This window comes from Acinonyx jubatus, chromosome X (assembly GCF_027475565.1).
Source record: "Acinonyx jubatus isolate Ajub_Pintada_27869175 chromosome X, VMU_Ajub_asm_v1.0, whole genome shotgun sequence".
Taxonomy (NCBI): domain Eukaryota; kingdom Metazoa; phylum Chordata; class Mammalia; order Carnivora; family Felidae; genus Acinonyx; species Acinonyx jubatus.
In genome coordinates, this window is record NC_069389.1 from 120,326,691 (window position 1) to 120,336,201 (window position 9,511).

Genomic DNA, 9,511 nt, shown 5'->3' on the forward strand with positions numbered 1-9,511 from the left:
TTCAAACTGAAGCATCTCTGGGGGAACAGGGGTGGGGTCTTAGCTCGGAGGACGTGGCAGAGCTGGAATTTGACCCTGGTCTGTCTGTTCCAACCACTGTATTGTATAGCTGCCTCCATTTCATTGATGGACACCTGGCTTCATTTGAAAAGAAATTTGAGACAGCTTAAAAAATGTCTGCAATCTAATACAATAGAAATAGAGAAGCAGGCCTAGAGAAAGCACAAACAACAGTAGAAAATCAAAACAAAGCAAAGAAATGTATGAATATGCAGAACATCAGGGCTACCGTTGACAGGAGGGGTTGTCTCATAGGCTCTGAATTGCCAGGCTGCCAAAGTGAAAAGGGAAAGCCAATTGTCCTTATAATTCTCATTACCAGTGAGAACTTCTTTAGAGGAAACATAGCTGTCAAAGAATTCTAAAAGGCATTTATAAATGCTGTTTGATGATACTGGCAACTGTTAGCACTTGACATCTCCCAGTTGCCATTAAAGCTGCCTTTGAGTTTTGATGTCAGTGATGGGGAAGAATTATATCTGTAGCTGTGTCTGTCTCTGTCTGTGTTTGCATCTATGTCACTCTCTGTATCTGTATCTTTATCTGTACCTGTGTGTGTGTGTCTGTTTGTACCCGTATCTGAGCTCTATCAGTATCTGGGTCTCTATGAGTACTTCTAAATGTGTCTCTACTTGTATTTCTTTCTGTGTCTCAGTCTGTACCTGTATCTCTGTTTCTATCTTACATATCTATGTCTTTATAAATATCAGTGTCTGTATCTCTATCTGTACCTGTATCTGTATCTGTAAGATACTTGTATCTAATACTTACCTGGCAGGGGAGATACTGTGATCATGAAGGTGGTTTTCCCAGGGTGAGGCTTATTCATTGCACTTCAGATGTGCTGACCCCTGTGATGTCCCCAAGTGTGGGAAACTCAACTGCATCATTTGTGGGAGTGGGGGACTGGGTTCGTGCTTAAAGAAAAAAAAAGGTACTTGTATCTACATCTAATAAGTACCTGTATCTGTGTCTCTATCTGTACCTGTGTCTGAATCTCTATATGTACCTGTATATATGACTCTATTTGTATCTGAATCTGTGTTTCTATTTGTACCCACGTGTGTATGCAGTATCTTTGTCTATATCTGAGCCGCTCTATGGATTTCTCTCTACACCTGTATTTGGGTCTCCTAAGTATTGGTGTCTTTGTCTCTATCTTTACCTGTATCTGTCCCTCTATTTGTAACTGTATCTGGGTCTGTATCTGTATAGGAATCAGTGTTTCTTATTGTACATATATCTATGTCTCAGTGTGTACCTGTATTCTTTCTCTATCTGCACTTATGTCTGTGTGTCCATCTGTACCTAAAATTGGGTCTCCATCTTTAATTGTATTGTGTCTTTGTCACTGTATCTGAGTCTCTATCTGTACTTATTATCTTTGTTTTCATCAATACCTGTATTTGGGTTTATCCTTACTTCTGTCTGAACTATATATGTACTTGTATCTATGTCATTAACATATCTGGATCTGTGTTTCTATCTGTACTTGTATCTGTACAGAGAGAGGTACCTGTATCCCTGTTTCAATCTGTACCTGTATCTGGGTCCTTATAAATACCTGCATATGTGTACTTTCATTTGGCTCTCCACTGGACAAGTATCAGTGTTTCTGTGTCTCTATATCCAACAGTATCTGTGTCCCTATCTGTACTGGTATTTGTCTCTATTTGTAATGTAACTTTGCATCTGTATCGATTTCTGTAACAATACCTGTGTCTTTATTTGTATCAGTATCTTTCTCCTATAAGTAATTGTATCTTGGTCTCTATCTGTAATGGTAAATAAGTCTCTCTACTTGTACTACTGTCTTTGTTTCTACCTGCACCTGTATCTGCGTCGCTATCTGTACCTGTGTCTGGATCTGTCTGTATACATGAAGCTATGTCTTTATCTGTACCTGTATTTGTGTTTGTACATGGATTTGTGTCCCTATGTGAAACTGAATCTATTTGACAGACTTATCCATGTCTTTATCTGTGCTTCAAACTGTATCTTTAACTGGTACTTGGTCTCTCTCTATTCATGAATCTATGTCTCTACCCGTACCTGTATCTGGGTTTCTATCTGCACCCAAATAATCTGTGTCTATGTATGTACCTGTATCTATGTCTCTGTATGTGTATCTGTTTCTATATCATACCTGTATCTACCTCTCTGGTCATACCTGTAGCAGGGTTTCTACCTGTACCTGTATCTGTATATGTGTGTCTAATTGTATCTGTGTCTGTCTTTTTAACTACCTCTATCTGTGCCCATAAGTACCTATGTCTTTCCATTTATATCAGTGACTGTTTCTCTATTTGTACTTGTATTTGTGTCTGTATTTGTATTCGCATCTGTATCTGTAATTGTATGTGTGTAACTATGTCTCTGTCTATGCCTGTATCTGTGCTTCTCTCCATACTTCAGTATGTCTCCATGTGCACTTGTTTCTCTATCTATATGAGTATCAGTCACTGTGTCTATCTGTACCAGTTTTAGTATCTCTACAAGTACCAGTATCTGGTTTTCAGTAGGTGTGTGGGTCTCCATCTGTATCTGTAGGTGGGTCTCTATCTATACTAGTATCTGTGTCTCTAACTGTATCTGTAAATGGGTATCTATTTGTACCTGTATCTGGTTGTCTATCTGTTCACTTATCTGCATTTCTATAAGAACCAGTATCTGTGTCTTCCTAGGTACCTGGGTCAATATCTATCTTTTCCTAAATCTGTGTCTCCATCTGTACCTGTATCTGTATCTCTCTTTTCCTGTATTGAGGTCTCTTGTTTCTGTATCTGCATCTCCATCTGTTCCTGTAGCTGGGTCTCTATCAGCCTGTACCAGTATCTTCATCTGTCCTTGTATTTGTGCCTCTATCTGCAAATTTGTACCTTTCCCTGTACTGTACCCTCATCTGTGTCTCTATCCATGATGCTTTCTGGATCTTTATCTCTACCTACATCTGGGCTTTTGTATCTATACTTTTTCTCTGTCTGTGCCCCTATCTGGGTCTCTGTACCTCTATGTGTGTCTACATCTGTACCTGTTACTGGCTCTGTCTTTACCTGTATCTGTGTCTCTATCTATCCCTGTACTATTCTATTTGTTCCTATATTTTTGGGTCTGTATGTACTTGAATCTTGACTCTCTCTGTACCTCTACCTATGTCTCAACCCGAATCCGTTTCTATGCATTTATCTGTACTGGTATCTGATCTCATTCTGTACATTTTTTTGTCTCTACTTATCCCTGTATCTGGGTCACTATCTTTATCTGTATTTACATGTGACTATATCTGAATCTATATCTCTATCTGGAAATGTATCTCGATCTAGATCTGTCCTTGTGTCTATCTCTACCTGTATCTGTATTTTTGCCTTTCTGTATATCTGTATCTCTATCTCTATCTGTCAGTGTCTGTGTTACTGTATTTTTACCTATTTCTAGTTCTCTGTGCGTATTTGTATCAGTGTCTCTAATCATACATATGGATATATGTGTCCGGTCTCTATTTGAATCTTTATCTGTGTCTCTATCTGGACCTATGTGCAGATGTCTACCTGTTCCTGAATCTGTGTCTCTATATGTAATTCTTTCTAGGACTCTCTTTCTTCATACCTGTATCTGGTTATGTATCTCTACCTGTTCCTCAGTGTCTATGTTTATCTGTATGTATCTTAACTGGTCTCCATTGTGATCTGTGTTTCTATCTTTATCTGTATCTGTGTCTCTCTACATTGTATCTGTATCTCTATCTGCACCTGTATCTTTGTCTCTATCTCCATATCCACCCCCATCTGTGTCTCCATCTGTACCTGTATCTACCTGTATACAAGTACCTTTGTCTGTGTCTGTATTTGTACCTGCATGTGTGTCTCTATCTGTTCCTATAGCTGGGTGTCTATCTGTACCTCTCTCTCTCTTGTATGTGTGTCCCTATATATACCTGTATCTGTTTGTCTATCTATACCTGTATCTGTGTCTCTATTTGTCCCTGTGTCTGGGTCTATATCTGTGTCAAGGGACATTGAAGATGCTCTGAGACTTGCAGGAAGGATTATAAAATCTGCCTGCTAGCTCTGCTGCTAGATCCACCATTGTTTTGTATTATATTAGTTTCCTGAGACTTCTGTAAGAAATTACCACAAGGTGGGTGGCTTAAACAAGTGAAATTTATTGTCCTAATGTTCTGATGGTTAAAATCTGAGGTCAATATTCTGGCAGGGATAATTCCTTCTGAGGGCTGGAAGGAAGAATCTGTTCCACGTCTCTCCCCTAGCTTCTGGTGGTTTGCTGGAAATCTTTGCAATTCCTTTGCTTGTACAATCATCACTCTGATGTCTGCCTTCATTGTCACATGGTGTTCTTCCTGTGTGCATGCCACTGTGTCCAAATTTCCCCTTTTTATAAGGACACCAGTCACACTGAGTTAGGGCCCACCCTAATGACCTCATCTTAACTAATGACATCCGCATTAACCTTATTTCCAAATAAAGTCACATTCTGGAGTCTGCTGGTTGGGAATTCATATGAATTTTTTTGAACACAATTCAATCACATAACAATCATTTTTTTCCTTCATTTCACTGCTAAGCCCATACCTTTACAAACTCGTGACTCCATCCTTTAGTATGGCTCTTCTCTGGGCTCTCATTTGGGCTTGGGACAGCTAGTTGAGAAAGCCACTGTCATTATTTGGGGAATGTAGCTCCAGGCAACCCAGAAGACAGGCTAGTGCAAGGGTCTAGGGGAAGAGTGGATCTGTGCACAGAGGTGCTCCATCATGGGGACCTGGAACTGACACCTGGGAGTAGAATCAGTCAGTTGGATTGGGTGATGCTGCAGTAAGAAACAACTGCAAAATCTCAGAGAAAAATCGCAACAAAGATTTATTTCTCACTTAGTCACTTATGCCGATTGCAGCTCAGTTGATGGTTAGCTCCATATCATTCTCAGAGCTCAGGCTGAGGGAGGCTCTGACCTCATGATTCCAGTAACACTGAAGCAGAAAAAAAGGAAACATGGCCTATTATATACTGTTTTTTCTGTTTCTGCTCAGAAGTGAAACACCACCCTTGTGTTCATAAACCATCAGCTGGAGCAGGTCACTTGGTCGCACCTAATTTCAAGGGATCAGGGAAATTCAATTCTATCATATGCCTACAAAAAGAATAGGAAATATTTGCAAAAAAGCAGGCCTTTGAAGCCTGGGAAGGGCTTCTGCCTCTCTCTGCCCCACATTGCTCTTCCGAGGATAACCATATGTCCTGGTTAGCCAAGGCAATTTCTACATACTCCTCCAGCCTAAATATTAGTAGTGCTCTTTCAGTCTTTAAAGAGTCCCTGTTTGGACAAATAGTCTATGATTCTACTCCTCTTTGGTGGCAAGAGATAAAAACAGTCTGTGTACAGGGAGGTAGATGCTATTAGAAAGGGAGACACCCTGGTAGACCATATGCTAAACTGATAAAGTCACTTCTGGTTACATGCTACTTTTTGTGTTTCTTTACGTTTTATTACCCTGTAGCACTCAAGTGAATCTTTAGATATCTAACATGGTCTCAGTTGTGTCCTGGGGTGAGGAAAAGGGCATGTGTTGGCAATGGTGACAAGCGAGGGACTTCCATGGTAGGCAAATTATCAGGGTGTGTGTAATGGGCCTGCATTGTTCTCTCCTACCCCGAAGTCTTCTAGCAATGACCATGGAGGTTCTGGGGTTTGTGAGATGGCACTTTCTCAAACATAGCTTCACTGGTGACACCCATTTCTCCTCCATTTGCTTTTTCCAGCCTAGTGAGGAAGCCACTTCCAGCCCAGAGCTGATATCTCAGTACAGAGAAGCAAGGGTGGGCAAGAAGCCCCTTACCATCTTGAACCAGGAAAGAAAATGGGGAATCCCCTGTGGAAGCCAGGGGAGCCAGCCCAACCTCTTGGTCACTAGGAGGTTGTCTTTTTTCTCCCCATCACATCTTCCTGCCTCAGGGCCTTTGTACTTATTCTTTCCTCTTCCTGAAATGCCCTCTCTCTATTCCCTCATATCTGGCTCCTCATACTTCTGGATTTGGCTAAAATGTTCCCTCCGTAGAGACACTACCTGTTATTATCCTATGTCAGTAGATTATCCTTTTCTTCCATTGTCTGTCATGGCACTCCATTCATGAAATTGTCACAGTATTTGACTATTTCTTTGTTCAGTTTTGTTTCCACTTTAGACTATAAACTCCATAAAGGTAGAAACTATACTTGTATCCTGCAGCCTAGCAGAATGCTTGGTGCTTAGTAGGCCCTCAGCATATATTTGCAAAATAAAAAAATGAATGATTAAATAGATGAGTGATTGTATGCATTTGAGCTCAGTTTCTAAGGATATGCACACTTTCTGGCCTTGAGCAACAGTGTAGGAAGATGAGAAGCACCCTGAAAAATCAAACTTGAATTGTAGTTCAGAATGGCCGTTCCTAGCAGGTCAGACACGCAAAACTGAAAATGATCTGGAGGTCAGAGTAGAACTCAATAAATATACATAAACATTATTGGAATATATCAAAGGGTAGTCTTTATCTGAGAAGGGCAGCAGGCCCTTTGGAGTATTTATTGATATTGGTCACACAGAAATGCCGTTTGTGTGATTCCATTTGGTGTGTGCATGTGCATACCCACACAGACACACGCAGAGGCGAGACTGTTTGCAGGTGGCTTTGTGGCCACCTGCATGTAGAAAATATGCAGACACTCAGTGCAGGGATGATTAGCCCCATTTTTCAAAAAAGGAAACTAAGGCTCAAACATGTTAAGTTCATTGTCTAAGATCGCACTGCAAATAGGTAGAGCAGGCAGGCTGATCGCAACCTCCCGCTTACCCACTGCTGGACTCTCATTAGGTGGAGGGTGGGGAGTGGAGCCCAAGGTTTGTGCTTGAGCAGTGCTCTTGTTGGTGATGCAGATATAAGTGTACCTGCTTTGTTATCAACCGTGGGAGGGTCCGAATCTCTGTGCTGCATGGTGAGTGAGAGTACTTACATTGAAAAAGTTCCCCCGATAATTCAGAGACTTTCCTCCTTTCAAGGGGGCTTCCTCCAAACCATTTATGCCCTGAGAACTGCTACATTAGAAGATATGTGGAAAACAAGTTATCAAGGAACTGACTTTCATTTGATAAGTTCACTATAAAAACCACTGAACATGTTCCCAACTAGAGGCCAGTGATACCTACATACCCCAAACTCGCATGATCACTGAGAATTAAGAAGCTTCAAAGTGGCTGTGAGGCTTGTGAGTGTCTCAAGTGGCTCCTGAATGATAAAAGGAAAAGGCAGTTCTGTTTGGTGGAATGTTGATATTCTGCATACTTGGTACGCACCAGTCCTCTGGAACAAGATCATGGAGGTCTGGGGATTCACATCAATTCTGTTTGGCAGACACATGTATTAACCAGAACATACCATCTTATCTCCCAGGCCACTGCAGAGATTTTATTGAAAATACATTCACTGTCTTTCTCAAACGTTTCTCATGTGTGGGCCACTCACAAAGGACTCTAGGCTTGAATTCTATCCATCGCATGAAGGGCTTGCCCACTTTGAAAAGGGTTACCTCAAAAAGGAGTTAAAAGCAAAGACTTCTGTTTACTCTAAAACCTGTTTAATGAATGGGTTTTACATATGTGTGTGAGCCAAGGAACCAGGCTGCAGGGCCCTCTGCCTGCACCACATTCCTCAAATGCTCACACTTGTAAAATAAAAAAAAGGTTTGTTTCTGATTGACTTTTGAGGGTCTGTAAAATAAATTACATGGAAAAAACCTATAACCTTAAAGTACCCAAAAGTCCAAGGTGGAAAACTCACAAGTCAAACTCCTGTGCACTGTTTCCTAGAGGTTCTTCAGAATAATAACCCCCATGGTCATGATTCACTTTCACATTCAGCTTAGGTGGCACTTCCCATTCCCATATGGGTTAGTCATTCATCCATTTATTCATTCAATAAATATTTATTGAGTATCCACTACATGCCAGGCACTGATCAAGGTGCTGGGTAAACAGACAAGCCAGATAAAAACAGACAAAATTTCCTGCCCTCACAGAGCTGACATTCTGGTTGGGGGATAGTGACAATACAGAAGATAAAGGATTGTATTCCATAGTACATCAGTACGTGCTATGGATAAAAATAAAGCATAAAAAAGGCCAGCAGGTGCCAGATAGTGGAGATGGTGCTGAAATTTGGCACTGAATGTGTGTGCCATTGGGCTGAGAGGAGTGTGTCCCAGGCAGGGAGGACAGCATGTGCAAATACTGTAAGGAGAAGGCAGCTTGGTGTGTGTGAGGAACAGCAAGGAGGCCCATGGGCCTCGAATGGGGTGAGTGAAGGTAGAGTTGAAAAGAATGAGATCACAGAGCGATTCCCTCCATTGTACCATGGAAATGTTCTCTAAGGATCAATAATTGGACAAGGGAAGGGCAGGAAGCAGCATGGAGCAGAGGGACAAGTTGAGCTGTGGTGAAGTCATGACAAGGACACCCCCAACCTGGTGGGGAACTTTGGAGTTATCTTTCTGAATGGTGGAGGAGAGACTGTCATTATTCCCCTCCCTAACATCTACCAGTCACTGGATGAGGCTGCCCCTCAGAGCGGCTGTGACCTGGGGCTACGTTGCTCTAGGTACCTGTGGGCAATTCCTGCAAAAGCTGATACTTGATGGAGCAGTCAAGGAAGTTGACACTTGAGAAGCAGCATTCCCAGCAGCTAGAAAACAAGTGCTTTAGTCCTGAACGGCGATTTGGGTGGTGCACCACAGCAGCACCAACTTAGCTATCGCCAAGGACTTACTATAAGCCACACACTCGGCTAAGAACTTTATAAGAATTATCTCATTTATTCCTCACACCAAACCTGTGAATTATGTGTTATTCTTAGCTTCATTTTTATGGAAGATACCCAGTCTGTTTGGGTGCCTTGGAAACTTGCCCAGCCATAGATCTCTGATGAGAGGGCTTATGACACTGAAGATATCAGGAGTGAACAGAGCCTCAGAGATCTGGCCCAATTCTGTTTTCATAGGGTGCAAATTTGAAGTCTGGGACTGGCCCACAGTTGAAAGCTAGGAGTGACAGGGTGGAAGCAGACGGAGTTGAATCCTCTCAAAATCATATGTTGATGTTCTGACCCCCAATACCTCAAAATGTGACTGTATTTGGAGACAACGTCTTTAAAGAAGTAATTAAGATAAAATTAGGCTGTTAGGGTGGGCCCTAATCCAATATGACTGGTGTCTTTATAACACAAGGACGTTAGGACACAGATATGTACAGAGAGAAGACTATGTGACTTTGAGATCAGACTTCTAGCCTCCAGAATATGAGAAAATAGATGTTTGTTGTTTAAGTTGTCCAGTCTATGGAATTTTGTTATGGCAGCCCAGGAAAACTCATACATCAGTCCTGCCGACTGGCAGAACCATGCAC

At 41.6% G+C, this 9,511-nt stretch overlaps 1 pseudogene; it reads left to right on the forward strand.

Annotated features, from left to right (window-relative positions):
* The first annotated feature begins 823 nt into the window (after positions 1 to 823).
* On the forward strand, positions 824 to 977 carry LOC113597423 (uncharacterized; annotated as a pseudogene).
* The last annotated feature ends 8,534 nt before the right edge of the window (positions 978 to 9,511 follow it).